We start from the raw sequence: 26,332 nt of genomic DNA on the forward strand, positions 1-26,332 counted from the left end.
CTTACCCTGCAAGTGTTCATGTTCTCTGCTTGCCATGACTCAGGGTATCCTCAATAATAAACTCACATAGAATTCAGAGAAGGTATTCCATTTCTAAGTTATTATCGGTATTATTGTTGGATTTGCAGGCTCTGTTTTCCTGGAGGTCTTTACTCTAGGACAAGAATAACAGTGGAAAACCAGAAAAGGAATAAATCCTCCCCTTCTGACCTCAAAGTCTTCCCTGTGTGGCAACTTCTTGTTCAGAGAGACTTTCAGACTTGGATTAGGACACAGCAATAGGAGAGTTAGGCTTTTCTTTCAAGGCAGTTTGTATGTGAGCTTTTGAAAGTTTGGATCTTTCCAAATTAGTTTTCTGAGTTATTTAGCAGCACTTTTTTGGGTTGGTTTTAGATGGGAAACATTTCAAGAGTATTATGTAAAGCAGGAACAATCCAGCAAAGCATTTGAGAAACAGGGGTGAAATCCTGGCCCCAGATGGGGAAAGCACAGTCTGGAATCAAATCAGCTCCCTTCAGACCCAGAAGTGTATTTATTTGATGTTTGGAGATAACATCAGTGTGCTTTTTGTACTTGCTGGCAGGATAAAATTGGCATAGAAAGGAAGATCTTTCAGAAAGAAGTTGACAGCTCATGCAATATTTCTATTTAACACAGGGTAAAGGAGATCAGAATTAATTTGGTGTTCTGTCAACTTCCACAAACACTCACTAGCTGAAGTATGGTGTGTTTTCATTTAGGGTGGGTTTGCACTGGAGTTAAACAGGATGTTAGGATCCACCAGAGAGCATTTGGGAGAGAAGCACTTATTTCCAATTGTGTTTTTCTGTGTTTTTAACTGAATGTTTTCTAGCTCCAGCTCTCACATTAAGATTGATTTTGTTCCAGGTTGATACTCTAGAAAGAGTTCCATAGAAAATTTTTGAAAATTTGTTATATTTGACCAAGAAGGAAAAAAACCCAAACCAAACTAACACCCCACCTGAAAACCAGCCATTATAATTTGAGTGTAATTTGATTCAGGTGCTTTCAACAGGTGCCCCTTGTTAGAGAGGAGCCAATCCTGGGCTCTGGGAGCAAAGAGAAAGCCCTGGGCAGGGCGGGGCCAGGCCAGCGCAATCTTGATTTCCAGCCTTTTCAGACTGGGCTTAGTTATTTAATTGGGCAGCTACACTTAGTTGATGCATTTGTAATTAATTGGGATTTATTTAAAATTACTCTGTAGAGCTTTGTTCCTCTGTTTTCTACAAATGAAATTATGGAAGGCTACATTTGAGTTTTAGATTTTCTCCAGTTGGAGTGAGCTGGTCTTGACCCGAAAGTCCTTTGTCTGCCACCAGTGGATACATGGAGAACACAGAGGCTCTTCTCTGAAAGTAAGTTTGTGTCTTCTATGGAAGTTTTGCAGGATAGTTTGTTGGTTACACTGTGTGGTGCATATTATTGAAAGATTTGTGCTGGGTTTGTATATGTCTGCTTTGCTTTGGAAATTAAGTGTACATCAATAAAAGCCATGGAGTTAAATATGTCTGTTTTTAATGAAGGAAATAAATGCATTAATAAGATATTTAAAACAACTTAATGCTGAGGAGAAAAAGAGTTTTCTATTTCCAAAGCCAACTAAGGCTATTGTTTTGGTTTTCAATGTTTTGAGAAGTTGTGTGTTTGTGCTGGGACTGGGAAGTGCCAGAAAACAATTCTTTATACAAGCTTATCTCTTCTTTTTGTGTAAATTGCCAAGTGGTGCTTTGAGATGAGGCAATGCCCTGTGTTATAGAGGTCCTGTAGGACTGAGCAGAGAAGTCTGGTGTTTCTGCTGTAGGATTGTGGTTGATGGAATCTAGGGAAGAGAGAAAATGGCTGTAGTGTGAGTGTGGAGAATGAGAGGGGATGATTGATTCTAAGTCCTAATGTGGTCCTAGTTTTGAAGCTGCAAACTGGGGACAAGTTGATGCTTTCTTTTTGACTCTACAAACTGAGGTGAAATTTGGGCCTCTTTTTAGCTGGAATATGTTTGAAGTAGAAAATCTCCTGGTTAAAATAATTGTGGGTGTTTAGTTTAGAAAGAATTCGTTTGTGAGAGGTCCTTGAATAGTCTTAAAGAATGGAAGTTTATGAGGCAATCATTCTTCTCCATATCCACCAAGTGTTGAACAAGAAATAATTGATGTGATTATTAGCAAGGTTGATTCTTTTATTTTTTTTTTTGGTAATTATTTTTAGTGCAGATGTAAACTTTCTAACCATGAGGATGAGCTGCTGAGAGCAATTGTATAACCTTGCAATTAGAGGTGTTAAATAACAAGATGGAAAAACACCTGTTTAAAAATCATGCAGATACACCTGAACCTGATTTAGGGCCTGAGGATGGACTCCCCAGTCTCTCAGGTTCCTGTGGTTTTGTAAATAGCTTTCAGTTTTATGGTAGAGATGTTAAAATGGTGACTGTTTTCAGCAGCATTTGTTTGATTTGTTCACATAGTTTTTAATCCCTGGATTTATGGAAAGAAAATCCAAACCTAGCAGGAACTTTTAAGGAACTTTGTTTGGGTTAAACTTTGCCAGACTTTTTGGGCTGACTGAATTAAGGGACAGAGAGAAACTGCTGTTCTCAGAATCACTTCATAGGTAACATCTGTGGGTGGCTGCAGGTGGAAGTAAAGACCCACAGTTCCAGGCACCTTTTTTTTTTTTTTTTTTTTTTTGATCCAGTTCTTTAAAACAAAACTGGGAGAGTCTGAGGCATGTAATCCTAGGAACTGCTTGCACATCCCTGCTTTTCCCTCCTGTTTGAAGTAATGTTTAGCAAGTTGCTGTTCCTCATGTAGTGGAAGCCTGGATCCCTCCGTTCCTAGTTTAATGTCCCACTCGCAGATCTTGGAAGCCTGATGGGAAGTTGACTTTGTCTCCTGCTGTCCCTTACTGAGCCACCACAAAGCAAAAATATGGTTGAAAATGAGGGGTGTGGGTTGCACTTTATTTGGTTTTTTTCAGGTGTTATCTTCTCCCAAACAAACTTTGTGCCTGTGTCTAAAAGCTTTGCTCATTGCTTAAAACCATGGTACAGAATATTTCTAAAACAATGGGGTGGTGAGTACACTGAAGTTGTGTCTCAGTCTGATTCAAAAATCACTTTGGGGAGACTATTTCTGCTTCTTGGTTTATTTTGTTGTTTTCCTACCTGTAAAAGTAGAGTTCAGGCTTCAGGCCAAAGGAAGTGAGAAGTTGTGTATCACGTTTTGATCACTGTTATTTGTAAATCGGTCTGTTTTTAAGATTCAGAAGGTAATTAACTTTAAATGTTGGGGATGAGGAGGTGGGTTGGTTCTGCAAGCTTGTGTATGTGTCTAAGTATTAGAAATACTTATTCTTAACAAAGTGTTAAAGAATTTATTCACTGCACAAAGTTTTGCTTTGCTACTTTATTTTAATACCAGTGATATATCAGTAATGGTTGATTAATTGTGCTTGATAAAGGAAAAAAGACTTAAAGGCTTCATGTGTTTTCCAATTTATTAGTTTTTTATTCCATGACTGAAACCTTGCTCTAAATGCAGTTTGTCACCCCAAAAATATTTTAATTTATAAATATGAAACCAAATGTTTTGATTGAAAACTGAACTTTGTTTATATTTTCTCTTTAGAAAATTTGTCTGAGGTTTTCCTGTTCCCGTAAAAATAAATTGTAAGGTACAAATTTTGTAACAGAGCTGGGAGAGGTTTCATCCTGAGTCCTCTGACCATTACTAATGAAAAAACCCACAGTCTGTTTGTAGAGAAATTCTGCTGTATTTTGACCTCATTCCCATCTTTCAGCCAAAACTCTTGGCAAAAGGCACCTACTGGTGCTTTTTGAAAGCTTTTGGAACTGCACTGTGAAGTGGGATCAACATCTCCATAGGCAGTGCTCCATCAGTACAACATGAATATCATTTTTAATAGTCCATTTTATCACTGTTTTTATTTGCAGCCCCACTGTGCCATAATTAGGGATGGTCTGTGCTGCAATAATTTAGGCTCCCTGTTTTACCTCATCCTTGGCCCAGCATTCTTCTTCCTTGCCTGTCCTGTGTGTGCTGGAGAGCTCTGGTGAGGAAAGTCAGGAAAGAAAAGAATACCCAAGGAGTTCACAGTCAGAAATGGATTTTGTGTGTGATGCTTACACAGTTGCTTCATCCAAGTGGATTTTTCCTCCCCTACACTCCCAAAGCTGACTCTGCCCAAGCTTTCCTTGTCCCACAGCACCTCAGGGCCTGGCTGCAGGTGTTGCCTGGTCCCTGCTGGGATCAGGTTGGATCAATGAACCTTGCAGTATCTCTCCCCATTTCCATGTTCTCAAATCTTCTCCCATACCTGTGTCAGCTGATCTTTGCTACAGCAAACAATTCCCCATTCCAGTTGTTGTTTCCTGCCTGTGCTGGCCGTGTTGGGCTGTGATAGGGAGCACTCTTACATCTGTACATGTTAATCTGCCTGTGCTGAGCTGTGCCCCTGGGTGGCCTTGTCATACGCAATCAGTGTCAGCCTTCCCTGTGCTTAGTGTTTGGGCTTAAATAATCATATTTTACTTCTTGAAGACATTTTTTGCAGCAGACCATGGAATGTCAAGTGGACGTTATCATTTATTTGGCCCCGCTCCTGGGGCGCCTTAAAAGTTTGGCTGTTTATTGAAAAATCCCCTTCCTTTAGGTGAAGAGATAAATTAGATTTTTCTTTTTTTTTTACTATCAGAAAATGTGACAAGAGGCTTCTTGCATATTGCAGTGACTGAAAAAATAAAGCACTTTATTAGCTCCTGTTTACAATATATGAATTTAGTTTGGATACAAATTACTGCCAATTCTTTGCTTTGGAGGTGACTGAAAAATCTCGGGGGTTTCTCATAGTCCCACATTTCAGGGGGGAGGGATAGAAAAGCAAACAGTTGCACGCATAATGTTTGGTTATATCCATGGTTTTTTCTGTGTTGAAAGATGAAAAAGATAGAAGGGAAGGCAGTAGTCATGAAATGTAGACTTTCTTTATACCAGGAGTTACGAATTTGGCTCAAGCGGCAGCTGAGGGTTCAGCTAATTCTCATTTTGGTGACACCGGTTTACACGTATTAACCTGTTTCTAGAGCAGAAATGTTCTAGATGTGCAATTTCTGCTGTGGTTTCTAGAGCTTGGAATTGCTCACAGCAATTTATTGTCCCTAGATTTGAGTAGGAGAGTCTTATTTGATGTGCGGAGCAAAAGAATTTAAAGAAAAATGAACTTTTATTTTAAAATCTGTTTTTCTTTAGTTAAGTTTGTCATCATCTTGTGACTGTTCTAAAGGTAGTTGTTTGTCCTAGAAACCATCATGGTTACTAAATATATGGAATAAAAAAAAAAAAGAAAATCAAGGTTGTGCTGAAATGAATGTAGTTAAAATTCAGAAAGAGAGATTCCTTAATTAACTTAATAAAATTACTAATGGAAGCATTTTAACTGCTAAATTTAATTTACTTGTCAAGATATCAGGCTACAAAGAGGAGGGAAGAGTGGAAACTCTGCTTTCCATTATGATGTGCTCTATTATAGAATAAATTTGCTTAAAATGAAATATATCACAAAAAGCCATCAATGACATCTTAATTTGGAACAGCCAGTTGAAAAGTAATTAGACTGTGAAGCAATCAGTTCTAGTAAATCAGTGTTTCCCTTTACATAAACATACATTTTTGCTATTTATAAATAGGAGAGACTTCCAGAGTCTCAAGTAGCAAGGACTTTGATTGTGTTTCTACTGTATGTGTGTTCTATTTTACATTCCAAAACTGTCAAAACAAAAGGAATTGGGGCTTGATTGAGAATTGATCCAGGGAAATGCTGGAGCAGAGGTTTCATTTTCACTCTTCCCTTTAAGAACGTGGCTCCATGGGGCCTCCTCTTCCTGCTGACAGAGGTTCATCTGTCATGGCAGATTTTCTTTCAAAATTAGCCTAAACCCACTTCTAGGAAAGTAAAAAATTAAAGTCCCTGGGGAAAAATTCATCTTAAAGATTCAAATTTTCTAAACACCTTCTTGCATTTATCCTTTTAAGGCCCTAGGTCTGGATGGCCATGAGTGAATCCCATATTCCAGGGACTGGGTATTTTCCTATGGAAGGGCAGCTCAGCACACCTGTTGTGTCTGGAGTTCAAAGTTGGTGTTGTAGGATCTGAGCAATGCCAGGAACTTCACTCCCAAAAGGAGCTGTGTGAATGGAAACTATTAATTTTACTTCTCTGAAGGGGGATGCTTGTACCAAGGGAGGAAGGAGTAATTCTGCTTCAGAATCATAGAAAATTTGGTGATAAAGTGGGAAACTTCTATGCTTTAATTTTTACCAAGAAGTTATTAATATTTTAATCCATACCAGAACAACAGAGCATTAAGTGACATTTGAAATTGAACAAAAAAAAATTACTTGTTACATGCCACAGGACTCATGGTACAGCTCAGACCCTCATTGGTGTGAACTGTTTTGGTGTTTTTCTTACAGGAAAATCTTGGAGCTCCACAGAGGTGCTGCAGCTGGTCTAGATGCCAACAATGAGGTGGGAAAACAGCTGCTTCCATTTGGATTAGTGGTTGGGGCAGGGTCTGTAAATATTAGAAGTACTTGTGGGGTGCTCTGGGAAGTGAATTAGATCAGCATTAAATGATACTAGTGAATGTCCTGAGAGGGAATAAAATTAGAGGAATTAAAGCAGAAAAGTGACACCTGCAGTGAAAACTTAATTCATTAAAGTCCTTTTTGCTGGACGTTTCTCTCTCCTTGCTGGGCAGTGCATGAGTTGAAAGTTTATTTTGTTTTTTATAATTTAAGAGCAATTTACGTGAGAAATCATAAGTGCCACGCTTTTCAGAGGAAGATTTTGGCTTTCCCAATCAGGCAAAACAAAGCTCTGTTTGTCTTTGAAGTTGAATTTGACTGGATGTGGTCCCCTCTGCTGTCCCTGTCCCTGACCGAGGCAGTACCTCAGAAGAAATGCCAGTGGCATAACTTAGAGCAGTGCTCAGAAGGCAGCCTGGGATTAGAGCAGCTTCCTGTGCTGTGCCTGCACAGAGCTTGGGTGCAACAAAGTGTGCAAGCTCTTTAAGCCCAAACTTAGTATTCAGAGTGTGCAATTGTACAGGAAAGTGTTACAGTTGGAACACAGTGCTCTTGGGAACGTGCTTTCAGTAAATACACTGTATATAAAGCAGCTTTTTTGCAAGCAGTAAGTTTATTATTAATTCCAATTTCATCTCTTTGCTTTTAAATGTATTTTTTATAAATATATTTTTACTGGTAATGTCAAGAGTTTAGCTGGAGACATTAGAAAGTGAAAATGCAGCATGTTCTGTTAATTGTTGTGAGCATTCTTTTGAAAACTTTTATCATTGAATGAACTTTGGTTTTTGTGTCATTGGCAAATAATTCTTTGATGTGCACCTCTGTATATTTGATAGTGGTGGTCTGAACCCAGTGGTAGTGCACAGTTTTTGCCTTTAACCTATTTTGATCACAAACCCATTAGTTTGCTGTCACAAAAATCAAGTTGTTCTTTTAGCTCAAGAAAGCTCTGTTGGCTTCTTTAGTCAGCAGCTGAGCTGCATCTGCAGCAAGTTTCACATTTTGGGGGCAATAGTGATGAGTTGCTCCAAGTCTTGGAGCAGGAGAGGCCTTACAAGCAGAGGGATTGTGCAGGCAGGCAGGGGTGCCATCCCTAATTATTGCCTGCTAAAGGGCTGTGCTCTCCAGATTCTCCATCTTGTGAAAAAGCTCCAGCTTTAAAGATGAATCAGTACAAAATCTGCTGTTTCTGGATTGTGCTCTCTTTGGGAGTTCTCCCCCTCCTTTTTTTCCTTTATAAACTTGCAGCATATGGTCGTTTTTGTTGTCTTCATGGTGCTGTTATGGGGGCTAAAGGCAGCCGAGAGTGCTGTTGTTACTGCAACTGTCTGTCTTGCTTCTCTTCTCCTGCTGCCTTTCATTCTTCACAAAGTAATAGAAGAGCAAACAGAAGAAAACCCAGTTATATTTTGATGTGAGCACAGTGTGCATCATGACTGTGACTTGTGTATCAGAGAGCTTCAGTTTCCTGTTGACTTGGTGGCATGATATTTAACATTCTCTTTTATAAGTGTGTTGTTTACCGCAATTTTGTATTTCTGCTTAGCCTAATGATTACAACAGAGTCCACCCGGGACAGTTCAGCCTCCAGCCTTTGAAGGCCTCATTTGAACATCTCTAACTCTAAGGAATGGCTTGAGGCTGTGCTGTTTAACACAGAAGAGGAAAAACCCAATGAAAAAAAACCTCTCTTCTTATTTTTGTTTGTTCTTATTCTGGATTGTTAATGGCTCTCAAAATATAGGTCAAAGATATGTGGATATGTAGTAAATAAAGGTTGGGGCTGGTGCAGCTCTTACTGGAGGGTATGAGATGCTTTGTCTGAAAGCACTGAGTGTTTAACACAACCTCATCCCTTCCCACCACTCTCATTCCTGCTCCTGCTTGTCCTTTGGTCTGTTGGCTTGCACTGCACCAACCACTCTTCCTTTCCTGCTTCTTATGATCCCCTTCTGAGGGGCACAGAGGATGTGCAGCAGAAACACATTTTGACCTCACCTTAGGTAGTTTCCCTCAATAATTTGCATTCCATGATGTGCTTTGTCTTCCTGGATTCTTCATTCCCATTGAGTAGTTGATAACTTGGAAGGAAAATTCTATGTATTTTCCTGGCTGGGGACTTGAATTCAGCTCATGGGGTAGCAGCCCAGCCCAGTTTCACTGATGTCCCACTGATGTCAGCCCCCTGTGCTGGGTGTTGAATGACCTGTCCCCACCTGTGTGGTGTGAGATCACTTTATATTTACAAGGGTTATTTTCTTAAGCTATGACTGATATCCTGATACCTATTTATTAATTAATTTATTTGCACTTTTGTCTATGCTTTGCATCACAGAGGATTTAACAGAGATGATCCCAGCTGGAGCCCTCTGTATTTGCATACTGTGGCTGCCACAGTGATCCCTTGCTGAGGCACTCATTTGAGAAGTCAAAAATATGAAAAATAGTCTTTTGTTTTTAATACATAATATCATAGATGAATTAAGGGTTTTTTTCAGCCACATTACAACAGTTCAGAAATATTGTCATTTAGTGTTGGCTTTGTTGTTTTCATTCTTTCCTTCCAACCCACCCCTCCATTCCTTCATTTTCCTTAGCACAGGAAAGCACAGGTTATAGACTTTATTAATTTGGATATAATGGAAGAACAGGCCAAGGGGAAGCAGCTGCAAGGCAACTTTCAAATGTAAATTATAGCATGGTACATGAACTTGATGGTATAAATCTTATAGCACTTAATAGGTTTGGGACACTAAAATACTGTGCAGGACACAATCTGTGTTGGGAAGTCTCATTTCCCATTGATCTGGATGTAAATATCTCCCTGGTTGGAGTTGATTCCCCAGAACCTCAAGTTAACGAGGAGAAAGTTTCCAGAGAACCACAGTCCTTGTGCTGTAGTTTGAGTTTTTCAGAGCGTGCTGAGTTGGTAGGGTACAAGGTCCAAACTGTATATGTGTCTGTCCCAGGGATAAAACTAATGGATTTTTCTGGAATCCCTGCCTTTTGGAAGGAGATAAACCTTCAGTGTCTTTCTCCTCATGTACTGAATCATGTCCTTACCTTTTGGGCATAATTTAAGCTTCTTTTCCCCCCCCCCGAGTATGAATACTTAAAATAGCTTTTAATATATCCACAGAAGGAATTGTATAAATAGACTTTTGCAATATCATTTATGTTGAAATTTTCTAACTATAGTTATGATCTCATGTGGTTCCAGCACCTTCCTAACCAGCTTATTACATCACTGGTTGATGACCTTAACTCGGCTGTCTAGAAAGGGAAAATGAAATTAAAAAGGGAAATGAGGTTCCACAGGAGGAAAAGCTGGGGGAAAATAGACTTATTAAACTGCACATGGGCAGCATTTTGGGCAGGTCCTGGAGTGGTGGGCTCCACTGCCATTCCACAATGGTCCCATTGGCAACCAGTTGGGGCAGCTTCTTGGGGGACCCAGTCAGAGTGAGACCATGACAAACCTTTAAGGCAAGCAGGTGATGTCAATCACTATATATATATATTTTAAGCACTTCTTGTTTCTAAGAAAATCAGAGATTTGATGCTTTTTGTACTCTTTTGCTCCTTGTTCTTAATGTATTAAGTAGCTCTTGGAGCAGCCGCCTTTGTGTGTCTGTGGTCCCCAGGACAACACTGATGATAATGGCAATAATACTTATCACTTAAATGACATTTTACAAATTCCAAGTGTTGTGCAACAAACAGTAATTAGCTCTCACAAGAGCCTGGCTGTGAAGTAGGTAAGTGCTGTTATTCCCCAGTGGCACATGGGGAATCAAAAGCTGAGAGGTAAATCCTTCAGGGAGTCACTGGCACTCGGGCAGGAACTGAGGCTGGCGACTGTCTGCATCCCAGCTTGTGTCAGAGGATGCACTGCCTGCATCACATCTTTAAAATGTGCTCCTGGGTTCATAGAAAATAACCTGGCACGTCAGTTCTACCATGCTTACACCTTCAGCTGGAGCATACAGGGCTGTGGCAGAGATTCACAGAGAAACTGCTCCTGTGCCCCATCACAAACCCAAATTTTGTTGTTAAACCATTCTTTAACACTTTTCTTTGGGCATGCCCAGAGGCATGGTAGGCAGAAGAATGCACAGAGAAAGCTGAGGTGTCAGTGTGGTGAAATTATCCACACGCAGACCCACACAGGTCAAAATGGATATTTTTTTTTTTATGCAGAGATGCTATACCAGAAGTTCAGCGTGATGTGCCAGCAATGTCTGCTGATAGTGCTGGGAAGAAGAGCAAAATCATAAAATCAAAACCATAGCAGAATGGTTTGGGTTGGAAGGGAACTTAAAGCCTGTCTCATTCCACGTCCTGCCGTGGGCAGGGACACCTTCCACTATCCCAGGTTGCTCCAAGCCCTGTCCAGCCTGGCTTTGGACACTTCCAGGGATGGGGCAGCCACAGCTTCTCTGGGCACCCTGTGCCAGGGCCTCACTGCCCTCACAGGGAAGATTTTTTTCCCTATTACCCAATCTAAACCTGCCCTCTGTTAGTTTGAATCCATGCCCCCTTGTTCTATCACTCCATCCCTTGTAAATAGTCCTCCATGTTTCTTGTAGGCTCCCTTCAGGTGCTGGAAGGCCACAATTAGGTCACCCCAAAGTCTTCTCTTTTCCAGGCTGAACAAAATGCAGGGATCTTTCCTACCTGTCCTAGATTGCCATGCACACACTTCTAAAGCTGTTTTGATCACTATGTGCCCCTGATTGCTGTACTTGGATCTAGTGGATTACTGGAATACATTGTTCACAAGTCCTCTTCCCAGCTTCCTGGCTTGTAAGCTTCTATCAGAAGCCACCAGGAATTTTTTTCCAAGGAAGTTAGCACACCAGGACAGGGATGGTGATCTGTGCCCCTGAGTGCTGTGACAGCCATGCCTGTATCCTGGTAACAGCCAGAGAGAGTCAGGGGCTCCAGTGTGTGGTAGGCTCTGGGTCCATTTGTATAATGACTTCCCCCCCGTGGAAATTTTGCAGTCTGTAATAAAATCATGTTTAATAAACCATTTCTAACTACTGTATCTTAAAATAGTTTTTATTGATCAGTAGATGTAGTATCTCTGAATCTTCTTGGGTGCAGTAAATGTCCCTTCTGTCTTTTGGTGACCCTGTAGATCAGATATTAACAGCTCAAGTTCTGCGTTTTCTGCCAAAAAACGTATTTCTGAGCAGGATCTTTTGCATGTCTGAAATACAGAGCTTGAATGTTCACTCATGGTTCCACAGTGACAAGTACGTGTCCCTGCCCATGGCAGGGGGTTGGAATTGGATGAGCTTTAAGGTCCCTCCCAACCTAAACCATTCCATGACTGATCCCAAATCACCTTTCCAGGACACTGGCTATATCTGCATTTTAGATGTCATGGATCAGATCAGTGGAGCCAAACTGACTCTGCTTTGAATGTCTCCCTGGCTTTCCCAGCTTCTATGCAATTATTCCTTTGTGCTGTGGGTGTTGGCAGCTACTTTGACTGAAAGCTGAAAATAGCAGTTACAGGTGCTTTAAAGTTTGGTACCTTGAAAATATACAGTAAATTAATTATCTTTGAATTCCATTTTGTATTTTCCATCCATTTGCCACTAACTTCTGCAAAGCCAGAAGAGGAAACTCAGAACTGTAGGCAGCTTCTTGGCTATTTGAAACAGTTTTAGGGACAAGGCAATGGATTAAAGCCCTGTGTGAATGCTGCTCACAATAATGGCAGTTGTGGAGATGTTTGTTTCTATAAGTAGCCAAAGGATCATCACTAAACGTGACTAAATTCAAAAAGCTGTGAAGAAGAGGCACTTGTGTGTGTGTGAAGTCAATAATTGCAACAAACCCATATTGTCTTGCAATTACAAAGGTGCCTGTGCAGTCCATGTTGGAATTTGATTAAGGAGAGGGGAGAAAGCTCAGTGCAAGCCAAACACCTTAAAAAAAACTCAGCAGAATCTGTGTTCTGAATGTACTTGAGTGAATCTAAATACTGAAACACACATGACAAATAGAAATCATGTAGTGCTTGGAGACCTCTACAACCTCAGATCATTACTCACAATTTATTTGCTTTTCTCTCTGTAAATCAAAACTTTATTGTTTGAAGATATTTATGGCATTCAATTTCCTCTTTTTTTAGTGGGGCTGTAGGAAAAAAGTGAACAATTTCAATGCTTTGCCTTCACCTTTCTCTTCATTTTAGTGCATGCTATAGCACATGGAAATGTGTGCAGGTGTATAAAGAAAATGTCATGTAATTCCTAATCTTTCATCCACCCAAATTTTGCCTTTTTCTTTTTTAGTTATGTTCCCATCTTCATCCTCTTTGCCTGTCTTTTCTTCCTATCTGTGTCCTTATTAGTCTCTTTATTTAAATTTTTGCTTCTTGGGTTTTTCCCCCCTTCCTCTTTTCACAGTCCTGTGTCCCTGGAGGTGAAACTCTGACACACTAAACCAATGTGCCATTTCATTCCCTGATTTTTATGAATCTCTTAATTTTGTGCTCTGAGTGCAGGTGCTGTTTTCTGATGAGGTGAAGAATTGGTAGGGGAAAATACAGTTAGCAGTGATTAATACCCAGTGAAAAATAAAATGTGAGAGAGAGGTGAAAAATGCCAATAATGAGCAGGATCACAAAACCAGGGAATGAAGTGGTCCATTGATTTTAGTGTGTCGCCCTTTTGTTTCCAGAAATGCAGGTTATAAGTCCCAGTGCAGGGTGCTGGTAAAAGGGGATTTGATCTCATCCTAGTGCCAGGATTAGTCCCTGTTTTATGGCTGTGACACAGTCCAGTGTGAGTGATGCTTCTTGTTCACAAGAGGTCAGGAAACAGAATCCTGGGACAGCTTGAGGATGGGATGTGGGGATGCATCTGCTGCCTCATACAGGGAATACTTCATGGAAATATGCAGGAGATGGACTTACGACTTGCACAGACCCTGCATTTCCCTCCCAGTGCTTTACAATTTAAATAAAATCAGTTGCATTCTGCTTTTGCTGAATTCTGGAGACTAAGCTGCAGCCACAAGAATTCTGAGAAGCCAATCAAATGTTAATCTGTATTAAAGGTGGGACACCCATTTCACACCATATTAATCATTGGTAGCATTGCTTTGTACACAATCTCTAACACAGAAGTGAATCAGATCAGTCCAGCTCCTAAATTTCTTCAGTCATTTCACAAGAGGGCCAAGTAGTAAAAAGTAAAAGAAAACATAGTAGTAACCATCACCCCATAACTCACTGATATCTGTGTCATCTCAGTTAGAATTTAAACTGAATTTTGGAGAGTGTAAGGGCAACAATGCTCCCCATGAAAAAACAGCAGTGTTTCCAAACATGCAAAAGCTGCAGATAAGCTACATTGCTTATGTTTGTTGCTTTGAAGTTTTGAAAAATCCCTTTCCTTCCCTCTGCAGTGTCACACTTGAAAGTATTCAGGTTGGGTTTGTTGTTCATTACATAAAAAATTAATGATCTCGAAAGTATTACCATGTTTGTTTTAAAGAAACTATTTTCTATGCTTTAATTAAAAGTTATAATTCACCATCTTTTGACCAAGTTATCTTAAATCTTAATCTTATTGGTAATGGGTACTGGGTCAGATTCATAGAGAAATACAATCCTTACTTAATGCAAACAGTAAAAATATCAGCATTTCTAGAGATATGGTTGAGTTCAATTCATGTGCTGTACTAACTCTGCCTGTTAATTAGAAATATTCTCCTACTTATGCAAGAATACTGGGGAAAAAGGGCATTGTCTTCCTCATTAGATATTCCACATGAATCACAAATGGACAAAACCAGGCATAATATGATGACTGTTTTGTTATTAAAGCACTTTAATAAGGTTAATGCATCCATATGAATGGTTTTCAAAATAAGTTTCTGTAGTTTTGAAGGAAAGCTCTGGTCTAGTACAGTAATAAAGAATTTCCATGTGGGGAAATAGTCAACCTTTTAATGTTGGTGTGCAGAATTCTCCTTTATTTTCCATTTATAAAAAGCCAATGAAATGTACAGTTTGAGATGCTTATGGAAGTAACTCTCCTTATTCTCCTTGCATTCTGGTTAAAAGCTGTCTTATTGTGCTGTATCTGAGGAAAAAGTGAGAAAACACTGACTTTATATGCAAAACAAGGAGTGAAAAGTAAAAATAAAATATGGACTGTAAAGGACAATATATGCCTTGCAAAAATGTAGAGTTGAGCACCTTTTTTTCTGCTCTGACTTTTCATAAAGGAGAGCTGAAGCTGCACTGTAAGTTGAAAGGTTTCTAAAAGAAAAGAGAATCTTTCTGCATCGAAAACTGCAGCAAGTGGGACCTTATCTATATGCATTACTTTGATTTCAAATTATTTTTAGCATGGCTTTTATTGTACTCATTGTTACATACATAAATCTTTAAAGTAATACGTTTTGTAAGAAATGGTCATAAAAATTTACAGCCAGTAACTTTTCCCCTGTCCCTTACAATGATATTCTACTAAAACCATTAAATGGTTCTCATTAATGCCCTTTAAATGATTGTGTAATGACCCACAATCGCTTGTAAGTGAACAACCATTAAAGAATTACCAGTTCTTAGCATGCTTTTAAGTACAGTTTAAATACATGGGAGGTAACGTATAATATATTAGAAAAAGTATTAAATTTGAAATTGTAGAAACAGGGTGGCTGCAAAAGGGAGGAGTGGGTGGAAAACCTCTCCTGTGCTGACTGTGGCCCTTGGAGAACAGTCCAGCGATGTTCCTTGTTGCACATTTCCAGGAATGCATCTGTATTTATTTGTTCTCTACAATCACTTGGGTTTATGAGCCTGGTATTGAAGTGATTTATAAGGAGTAAAATGACACCACAAGGGTGATTTCCATACAAATATGCTGAAATCCAAATCCCAGCCATACCTTCTAATGGCTGTTACTAGGGAGTGTGACTCACCTGGTGCTTGCAAAGGGCAGCTCTGAGCCCAAAGACAGAAGGAGAAATCATCACTTCAGGGGGTTGCGATATGAGAGAGGGACATCCCCCTGCACAGCTGACCTTGAGAAATCCCAGGAGTGTTCAGATCTGGATGCAAAAACCACGAGTGATTGAAAAGACATTTTTAATAAAGAGCATTAATTTAATGGGGAGTCAGAGGCACTTTTCAGGATCTTGCCACTGCAGTTCTGGCCTGACCCATTGCTGGAATCTTGCCTCAGATGAAGGAGCTGCAGTGGCAGCTCTGTGGGTTGAAGGGGGCACTTTGCAAATGGGCCCTTCCCTGTAATCACAACAGCTGCCAAAAGCAAAATGCCTTTCACAGCTTGGGAATGGCCCTTGAGGTTTGGAGGCTGTGGGGACAGCCCACACCCAATTTATGTTCTTGCTTCCAGGTTGCTGGCTGGAGAAAAACAATATTTGGTAGCTGCCCCATGCACCAAAGTTGCTTTCAGAACTCCAGTCCTTGTGCTGCAGAGATGGGACATGTAGAAATCCACCTCATGATCGGAATACATTTTCTCTTGCTAATTTGTTTCAATTATTCCCACAATAACAGAACTCTCTGTTCAGCCTCTTAACCTTAAAATGGTATCTGAGGAAAAGGGATTTCTGTTTCTCCAATGTTATTAGGAAGTGGAATCCTCATTACCTGATGGTTTGGTAGTTTTTAGCTCTGTACTAGGTAACTTCTGTAACCCAAATGTTTTGCTTTGGGCAAATGGACAAATTTTATTTGAATTCTCAAAGCTTCAGGGTTGCATTGGAGAGTCAAACAGCATGGAAAATATGCATGTGTTTGTGTTTATTTCTTTCCCTTTTGTATCTGAGAGTTACATCTCTTGACTTTCTCTGTTAGCAGCCTGACTGGCCTGTTGTTGGCTTAAGGTGCAATTGATTTAATTCCAGATCATTTGGTCCAACAGGGATTTGAGTCTAGAGCTCCAACATCCCTGCATCCAAACCCACCAGGATGTGGGGGTTGTTATTTTCAAGGAGTGCTCTCTCTCTTTCGGTCCTTGACAGAAATTCACTGAAGCCAGTGTGTGAAATATTTCAGTTCCATGAAATTTCATCTAATCAAAATGTTCTAGCTGGTTATACCCACTGCTGAGGGTATCTGACCACTAGTTTCCAAGGCAGCAGGCAGCCTAAGATCACATCAGACTTCACAGAATGCTTAGATACACAAATTTCAGCAGCAGCAACAAATGCTTTCTGTCATGTTCTGTTTGCTAAGAACTGGATTCCTTCTCCCTACCACTGCAATCTGCATATTTGTCATTTCCTTGAGTGCAGAACGGGACCAGATAGCGTTGCCAGAGTAGAAAGAGAAAATGAAAAAGAAGCATTTTTAACATATGAAACCAGTAGAGTTTCATAACATTGGGTTTATAGGTACTTTTTTGTGCATTTTTCTTTAAACTTCCCAAACTGAACTGTACTTGCTGGTCCTTATCTGCATCCTCATCCTAACAGATCCAGGTATAGCACAGCCATATATTTAACCCATCTGTCAGTACAGCTGAGTTGGATATTTTTAGAACATCAATCACCATGGTAGCTGGGTCTAATACCTTATCTGTGCATCCTGCATCAGAGCAGTGGCTTTGGGTACTGCCAAATAGGTCCTGGGTAAGAGACTGAGATGAAGAGATCTCCAAAAGTTTTCAGAGAAAGAACTGAGTGCTGCAAACTTTGTCAGAGCCCAGGCTGGACTGCAGAAGGGCCTGAGTGAAGAACAGGCTGGCAAACCTGTAAATTCGTATGCTTGTATGCGCAAGGATGGGGCCTGGAAAGATAGCCAGGCTTTCCAAGGCAGTGAGCAATTCATATTCCTAAGGGCTCCAAGCATGGGGAGGGAAGTTTTTTAATAGCAAGAGAGGATAAAATGCACCCGGAACATGCCATGGGAAAGAAGTTCTGTGGAGGGTGGTGCAAGAAACAACTGCATGCTGCCCTGCAACAGGAGAGGGAGAGGGTTTTGGTGGGAAAGGCAGAGAATAACGTGCGTTCCCAGGAAGCTGATGAGACTGCACAATGTCATGGCACGTCAGGCTTTCTGTCACAACACTTCACCTGGCAAGCCACGCACACCACACAGGAGCAGAGCCTGATTAGTGCACAGTGAATCTGTGCCTGTGGAGTGGTGTCTCCAAGCACTCAGCAGCACAGGAATGACAAAGGCACGGGGAGATGGAGGCATTTGTATCTGAGCCAAGGCAGGGAGACAAGAGTGCTCACGCTTTGGGCTTGGAATGTTGTGTGTTTGCTCTCCTGTCCTTTCCCAGGCAATGAGTTAATCAGGAGTGCTGCGTGGGTGGCTCAATCCCAAAATACAGACATTTGTTGGTGTGGCACATGCTGGGCTGCATGAGTGGGCAGTGTCTATGGTCCTGCTTGGCACAGGAGTTTGGATGCTGGGGATAACCCTCCTGGAGGGGTTTTCTGGACTAATTAAATATTAAACAAAGAGCTTTGCTTCTAATGTAGCTATCTGGATTGGGTGGGAACACTGAGGGTTTGAAATACATATATATTTTACTAGACCATAGTGAATTGGTACCCGAAGGAAGATTTTATTTGTTTAAGTGTGTCTGTGATGAACGTAGTTCTGGTATTTCAAAAGTCTATGTACTCCAGACTGAAAATAGGCTTTTTGCCAAATGGGAATTGAAACACACATACATATTACACTATTTGCCTTAGAAGAAATTAATTTTCAGCCAGAAGCAGATAGGATTATTTAATATTTATCTTTAGCTGCAGGAAGATGAATCTATTATTTTATTTTGTTATTTTATGTGTGGTGTTCATCCGAATTTTCCTATAGGAGGTGCTGATGTATTCTTGTCTGTGCTACATCAAGGTTAGAGTCTCCAGCTGTAAAATTTCTCAGTGATCCCCAGAAGAGACCATCCTTTTCCTTAGGATTGGGAGAAGGATGCCAGGGTTTATCGCGAGGGTGTGCACATATCCAAGCAGTGCAGAGAGAATCGGGAGGGGAGGAGATTCTTTCCTCAGTTGCTTTCCAAGCTAGTAATATTAGGAAGTTAAAACATCTCCAGCATTAAAATTGAGCAAAGGGACTGGAACAGTGTTGTGTGTCAAAACTGACTGATTTAGTGCCGGGGAAAGAATGGGCTGGAGTGGATAAAGTTGCAGTGTCACAAAGGACCACAGAGCTGGGGACTGTTAAATATCAATGGAGCATCACCCTGCACTGTCAGCAGACTTCTGTATGACCAGAGTGAGAGATGCTAAGATGTCTTTTCATGGACCGCATTATGTGCTGCTTACAATGAATATTTCATCCACGGTTTATTACATTTTTGATAAATTGTGACTTCCGGGACAGAAGTTTGGTTAGCTTATCTCTAGTGTCTTTTAAAGATCTTTAAAGAGCTGATTTTGCCCCAAACCCCTCAGTTAGCAGTAGTCTGTAGCCATGTGGTAACAATTTAAATTACTGTAACAATGGCAAGTCTCCTTCCTGCAACTAATAAATGCAATTTATAAGGAATGTTAAGTAGCAACTAACAACTTACTACTTTGAATTTCAACCAAACTGATGAAATAACTAAAGTAAGTTTGTAGAGTTGGGGAGGAATTGAGAAACACTGGGAATTGTGTTTGTTCAGACATGTAGATACATTTCACATGACCCATTAGCTGTGCTAACAAGAGAATTTCGGAGTCCATTCCCAACCTGCCTCATCCCAATAACAGGAAAAATATTTTGAGGTAACTTAGGTTGTTTGCAGTGTAGGACCAGAACAAATATTCTTCACAGAGGTATTGATAGAGCCAGAAGTGCAATAGTGTCAAAACAGAGGAGTTGGTGGGGCAGTGGCTGGGACCGAGTGTCCTGGGACCCCTGGGACTGATGGTTGGCAAAGGGGTGCTCCTGGATTTAAAATATCCTTAGTGGGAAGGCACCCACAAGCACCATCATGGAGAGATCCTGACCCAGAGGAAAGTGTTAAACCAAGCATCACCTGGCTCTGCACAGCACAGAGCAGGCATGGAGGGAACAACTTGTGCACTCTTGGAGTTCACTTCCCATCTCAGGATTGTGGGATTTGGAAGGCAGTTTTCCTTTTACCAAACCCTGAGGATTAACTTTATCCAGCTTTTGTATATTCATCCAGCATAAAAGCATTTCGATTTTTCTCTGGGTCTTGCTGTGACTCCCAGTTCATCTACCTCAGTTTTCCACGCAGGGCACAGACAGCAGCGACTGAAGTTTGAAAAAATAACATGGGATTATATTTTTGGTAGAAATTTTGGAGATCTTCTGTTCAGGAAGTTGCAGAAATACTCAATTATGAATATTATCTTCATTTCCTGCTGGATTCCACAGGGCTGAATCCTACGCATGGGGAATTCTGGGGTTTTTTTGTTGTCTGAGCTGTAGCCTGAAAGTTCTCCAGGTTGTGTTTTCTGTGCCATGTTGAGAAGGTAAAAAAGCAGAAAAATTGTGAGTCAGAGGCTTGTTCCATCAGATTTTTTTACTACCAGCCCTGTTCTTCAATCCTACAAATGGAATAGAAGGAGAGTCAGAAACACTAATGAAAAACCATCAAATATTTAAGGTTGCAGGATTTAATAATAGAAGTCTTCAGAGTGATTTTCCAGGCCACATGGTGTGTATTATCCATTCAAAATAAAACTCATGATCATGGTCCTGCAAAGGCTTTGAAATACACCCCTCTTTGACAATTACCCCATTTTGCTGTTACTGAGGTCTTTAAAGGGTTTTAAAACCAAATAGAGCTGTGTATTGAATTCAAGCATCTTCCCAAAAACCTTTCCTGCAATTAAATCATTGATGTGACTTTCCTAGGTCAGTATTATTCTATTGATAGAGTGCATTTCATGTTGCAGACTGAAAGAACAAAAACCCCAAGGCCTTTCACTTCATGACGAAACAGTGACCAAAATATAAATAATCAAATATTAACTGTTTCATATTTCTTTTAAAGAAATTTTATTGGAAGTTCATGACATTCCATAAAAATATAGAAATCCAGGTAAAATATTTATAAAATGGCAAATCCATACGTGATCATTTGTCCTAAACTTGAAATCCTTGTGCTCAGTCCTTTCATAGAGACTCAAAGGGACTCCAAGTGACCCTGTTGTCTGTTGTGATGCCTTTTGGGGTCTCCTGTGGATAAAAGAAGGTTGTTAGAATGTGTCTGGGGGACAGCTGAGATTCTTCCATGCTTTGGGATTTACCTAGGGTAGCATCACTTCTACAGCAGAGACTGCAATTCCCCAGTACAGCTTGATTCATTGCCATTAACAAAGGATGTCTGCAATAAAATATAATTGGTGCCATCCCTTTGTCACACTGAAATTATATTTTTGTGTGGAAAATGGAAAATTTCAGCGTTTGCACTTCACAAATTGTCACCCTCCATCTATTGGTGTTTGAGTTATGGCCTTGCAAGCAGCAAAACGCCTCTGTCTTGCCAAGTATGTGTTAAATTAGTGTATGAATATGGAGAGTTTAGTTTGTTACTTAATTGATCTGCAGGGCTGTCAGCTGGCAGATGAATCTGAAAGTGTAGGTAGTGACAAGAAGGTTTGGGGGTTTTTTTCAGGATAATGGAGTAAAAATGATGCTTCAATGGCTCTGCAGCATCCCATCAAATAACACTCTGCTGCTGTGGTTCCCCGGGCTCAGGGGATCCTCTCCTCCTTCCTCAGGCAGGCCTGGTCCCAAACACCTGGGATTGGCCCCGATGTCATAAGGCAGCCACGTTTCTTTCACCTCATCTGAAATAAGGTTTAGTTTCCCATAGTTTCTATGTTTAACTGAAAAAGCTTTTTCTGTGTCAGTGTAAGGAACCGGTTTTGTGTTTTTCTCCTCAGTAAGGTGGCTTCCTGCATGGGCACAGTGCGGTGGATGTGTGCCGAGTCGTCTGTGCTTGATGTTTTGATTTTGATGGCTATATAAGAGGTTACCTGACTCTAAGAAAGCTGAAACTCCACTGAAAATTTGTGGCCCTGGATTTTCAGCACTGCAGTCTGGCTAAGGAATGCTCAACCTGGGCTGAGTAAAAGCAAAGGCAGCCTTGCAAGAAGTGCGTATTATTGTATAAAATTTACTGCAAAGAGGAGTGATATGAATAGAAAACATATACAGTAGCTTGCTGCATGCTAGCAGGTCTTTTCTGGGCTCCTAAATGTTAACTGGGTAGTCATGTAAGTTATTACACTCATTAAATTAGGCCACAAACAAGTCAACAATGATTCAGCAAAATGGTTTTGTTTGTATAGTGCGGGGAAGTCTGATAGATATCCAGTCAAACATTTATGGCTAAATGGATGAAGATTTTAACATTACAGCCTAATAAAAACCCCATACTGTGTGATTAAATAAGAGGGAAAGCAGTAAAAAAGAGAAAGCGTAATGATGGTAACATGTAGGTCAGTTACAATTTAATTGTCATTGCACTTCATTGCGAACATATCAATTCTCTGCTGCTTAGCTGAGCAGAAAACAACAACTTAACATGTACAGTGGGCCCGTGGCTGCCTGGCAAACCCCCACTTCCATCACCTGCCTTCCACTACTTCCTTTACAGCCGCGGGAAGTCTTCCTGCCTTAATAGCATCATCCTGCTGGAAGCTCCTGCTGCTCGTGTCCTCCCTGCACTCGATGCATCGCTGAGCAGTAAATTTACTTCACTCTCTCCATAGAAGCTAAAATTAGGCTGTTTGCGTTACAACTTCCAGCACTCCCACACCAAGGAACACCTGCTTGCAGATTTATTTTGGTTTATTTAATGGTTTCAAATCAAGATGGCTTCGCAGAGGCAATACCCTGATGGACGGTATGAGAAGAGCACAATGGCTGATCATTTTTCTTACTTATCCAGTTTATACTATGGCTCCTTTCTGTATAAGGTACAGCTTCATTAACATTAATTGCAGCTTTAGCAACTCCATGGAACTGCTTATTCCTGCCAGTGTTTTCCACTATATTGTATTTAGTGGTACTGAAAAAAGCTGCAGGAGGAAAAAAAAAAAAGTCTTTTTTGGGTTGGGTTTGTGCTTTCTTTTTTAATCTGGATAATTCAGTGGGATCTCAAAGGGCCCTTGGCTTTGGCACCTTTTTAAAATGTTAGCTCTAAAGAATTGTCTGTCTGGCACAGTTATGCTGATCTATAGTAAAGACTTAACAGAGTACATAACCAAACTATTAATTCAGGTGCCTAAGGTGACATATTTTATCCAGCTCTGCAGAGCTGATTTTATACAGAGCAGAACATGATTCCCATTTGGATGGAGAGGAAAAAAAAAATCATAAAGAGTGAGGGGAGAACTGCCTGGCAACACCTGGGGAACTTCAGGAAAGAGGCTGGGAAAGTATCTGTTCGAGAGAGAATGCATTCAAATATGGGAATATTGTTGAGCCTTTTCCTTAAGGGGGAGGTTTTGTGCTGGATCAGCAAACCCTGTCAGTGTTTTTGGGGTAATCTCACTGGCCTCCACTTCCATGCCTCTTACAAGCTGTTGCTGGGAACAAATGGATTGAACTTCTGAACTGCTGATTTCTTTGGGCCATCCTGTGGCAGAATCAGGTTTGTGTGGATGGGAAGCTGCACATCAAACAACTTTCACCTGGCACAAGTGCCTGTTTTCACTGCAGCCTGTGGCTGCCTGGGATTCCTGGGGCTGCTTCCTCCGGACTTGTCATCTCCCCCAGAGAAGGATTATGGTCCCTTTGCACTGGCCTTTAGAGCATGATAAGCTTTCCCAGGTAATAGGCCTCTCCCTGTGAAATAATTTAATGGCAAGTGCACTCCTCTGTGCACCTGAGAGCTCCAGGAGGGTTTGTGCCTTCCAGCAGCAGAGTCTCCTCCAGCTCCCTGTGGAGCAGTTCATCTGCACAGCCCACACCCTGCCTCAGCATGGCCAGCACCTGATAGGCACTGTGGAGCGCCATTGCAACAGCCTGCATTAGTGGCTTTAGAGGAAACTGCTTGCAAACATCAGCCCAGATAAAATACCCAGATGTTTATGGTCAAAAGGTGCATTGGGAGCCAGTGAGGCAGCAAAGGCCTATTTGGAGTGTGCGTTTGGAGGCTTAACAAGATTAACGCCTGTGTGTGCGAGCCTGTAAGGGCTCCACTGAATGGTGCTGTCTCTGTACCAGGGGGGTTTTGCTGCTTAAAAGTGAAGTTTTGATTTCTTCTCAGTGCTGTGAAACAAGGGCAGTTTGGGCTCTGCTTGTCCAGCAAAAGGAGTCACTTCTGGGAGGAAAGTGGGTATGGCTCCTTTTCTGGAACAGGACACGACTGTAACACAGCTGTTCCACAATCATGACACTGGGATATTTACCTAATTCTCTCTGGTTTCTCAACACCATTACTCTGGTGATATGACACACACTCCCTGCTCATTTAGACAGTGGCTACAATTAAGACCCAACGACAGCCAAAGAACTTGCACAGTTTTTCCATGGGCTTTTGATGCTGCAGTGATTGTTTGGGCTGAAAAGGAATGAAGCTGTAGTTTGTTAAAATGAGCCCCAGAGTCTGGGAATGACAGTCCTGCTCTGCAGTGGTGGGGGGGGGGGGGGTCCTGCTTTCTCCAGTCACCAAGGAGCATCTGCAATAGTTTTATTCCCTTTGAGTGTCTGATGATTCCATCCTGCTCCCTCACCCAGCACAGAAGTATGTAGACCAACCTTTAGACTTTGGGGGCAGTGAAGGGCAATCCTAGGGCAGTAAAGACCCCTTCTTAGGGGTAAAACCTAGCAAGTCCATCCTACAGCCTCATACCTAATGCTTTGGCTTTCTTGGGTACCTGACTGCTCTTCATGAATCAATTTTTCCTATGTAGCTGGCAATATTTTTTTTGCACTTTGTACTTCGATCTCCTGCTAATCCAGGGAATGGCCACAAACATTGCCTGTATATTCAGCAGCACAGACCACCAGAACCATGCACACGGTGTCTGGGTGTGTTTTCCTTGTGCTTTGGGGAGTTTGGGAGGTGGGTTTTGTGTTTCCCACTCAGGCTGCAAGTGGGGCATGTGCTGCTTTAGCTGCTGCGGTTGGTACAGTTCTGTATCTTGTGACATAATTTTAGGTGGCTTATTAGACTTATGATTGATAACAGCCCAAAGAGGATCTACAGCTACCCGCTGACATTCATGCTTGCCTTTTAAATATCAGGCTCTATGGCTCCAGATCTCTATTTTACACTCAAGTGCTCCAAGCCCCACATTAGCGTATCCCTTCCTCTTCTTCTTGCAAATTAACGTGTTCCTTTAAATGCACCTATATTTCAGCAGTTGGGTTTTAAACAAATCCTGCATTATTTGCCCTTTTCTTACACTGCTTGATTCTCAGTTGAGTGTTAACAATCCTCTCCACTGAGATATAAACATAAATAAATTGTAAATATTCCTCTCGCCATTATGTCGGACCCTGGCTATTCCTTTTTTTTTTTTTCTTCTTCCTTATTAAATTATGTTTACCTGAATACATCAGGTTCATTTCACCTAGGCAGGATGTCCCATTAAGCATGACAAGTGGAAGGTTGTGAGATTAATGCCCTTCTTGAGCCTGAATTAGCATGTCAGCATCTTTTCAGCCCTGGGACCGGAGAACATAGGAAGTGTGCCATAATGGACCTTAGCCTTTAACTGAACTGCTCTAATATTATTCCTATAACAAGACTACTTTTAAAGAGCCTCATTATTGGCTTCATTAGATATGTTACTTGCATCAGTGGCTGTAGTTACTCGTATAATATGGGAGAGGTTAACACAGCGTATTTTTTATGTATTATATGGCATATAGCTTGAAGTAGCCAAAAGGTTTATGGCGATGTAATTGGTAGTTAGTGTGAAATTTGTAAGACAAATAGACAATACCTAGGGTAACCCCTATAATCCTCTCCTTTCAGTTTTTTACAGCCACCAAAGGGCCTCATTAAAACAGCAGTCAGCACCTTAGTGAAAAGATACAGTGCTTATAGTGCCCAAATTTGACAGAAAATCTGCATTTTGTAAATCTGACACCTTTGATAGATTATACAGTGTGAAGCCATTGCTTCTAAGCATTATGATAACGCTTAAGGTTCTCTTCTGAATCCAACCGTGCTACATTGACTGGATATAACAATGTGAAAAAGAGCTGGTTGAATAAAATAAAGCATCCGAGATGGAGAGGAGCCTTTTTTCCTTTGATACAAAGCTCATCTCATGCAACAGCTATGGTTGATATCCCTGGCTCTGCTTGTACCCAGGGATATGGGCATATAAATATTGGCAAAATAACTGTTTAATATACAGATACAAAAAGAAGCTGTGCCTACATTACCCAGTTTATATGGCTGCTGCAAGGGAAGAGGATGCACAGCAAGGATGGTATTAAGATTTCTTTGCTGGGTTAGAGGCACAATTCTGCTCTCACTAAAACTTGTGAGAACCCAAGTGAATCCTGTTGTCACTCAGAGTGCTGTAAATCTGGTGTAAAGCACTGGCTTACATGGAATTAAATGGACAGGCGGAACGAGAACGAGAATCTGACCCAATGAGGTTATTATTCTTTCAGCTTATTTGTAACAACAGCAAAACAGAAATGAGCTGCATACACAGAGCACAGGCTCTGAGTACTGTGGTGGGTGGAGGAGAGCTCAGCTCTTAGGTGCTGAGGTGTAATCTTAGCTATTTCAGTTACTCAAAAC

The 26,332-nt window shown here is 41.0% G+C and overlaps 1 long non-coding RNA gene across 14 annotated transcripts in view; it reads left to right on the forward strand.

The window, feature by feature from the left end:
- LOC104691503 overlaps positions 1-26,332 on the forward strand; it is a 481,199-nt gene that overhangs the window by 240,205 nt on the left and 214,662 nt on the right. For 12 of the 14 annotated variants that reach the window (XR_005603992.1, XR_005603989.1, XR_005603990.1 and 9 more), the window contains 2 exons: positions 1,284-1,376; positions 6,510-6,564. The exons of 1 other annotated variant lie outside the window; for it this stretch is intronic. This is a non-coding gene — a long non-coding RNA (uncharacterized LOC104691503). Of the gene's footprint in view, positions 1-1,225; positions 1,377-6,509; positions 6,565-26,332 lie in introns of all 14 variants that reach the window. One more of the 14 variants, XR_005603991.1, reaches the window with a different exon arrangement.

The sequence above is a fragment of the Corvus cornix genome, chromosome 3 (assembly GCF_000738735.6).
Source record: "Corvus cornix cornix isolate S_Up_H32 chromosome 3, ASM73873v5, whole genome shotgun sequence".
Classification (NCBI taxonomy): Eukaryota; Metazoa; Chordata; class Aves; order Passeriformes; family Corvidae; genus Corvus; species Corvus cornix.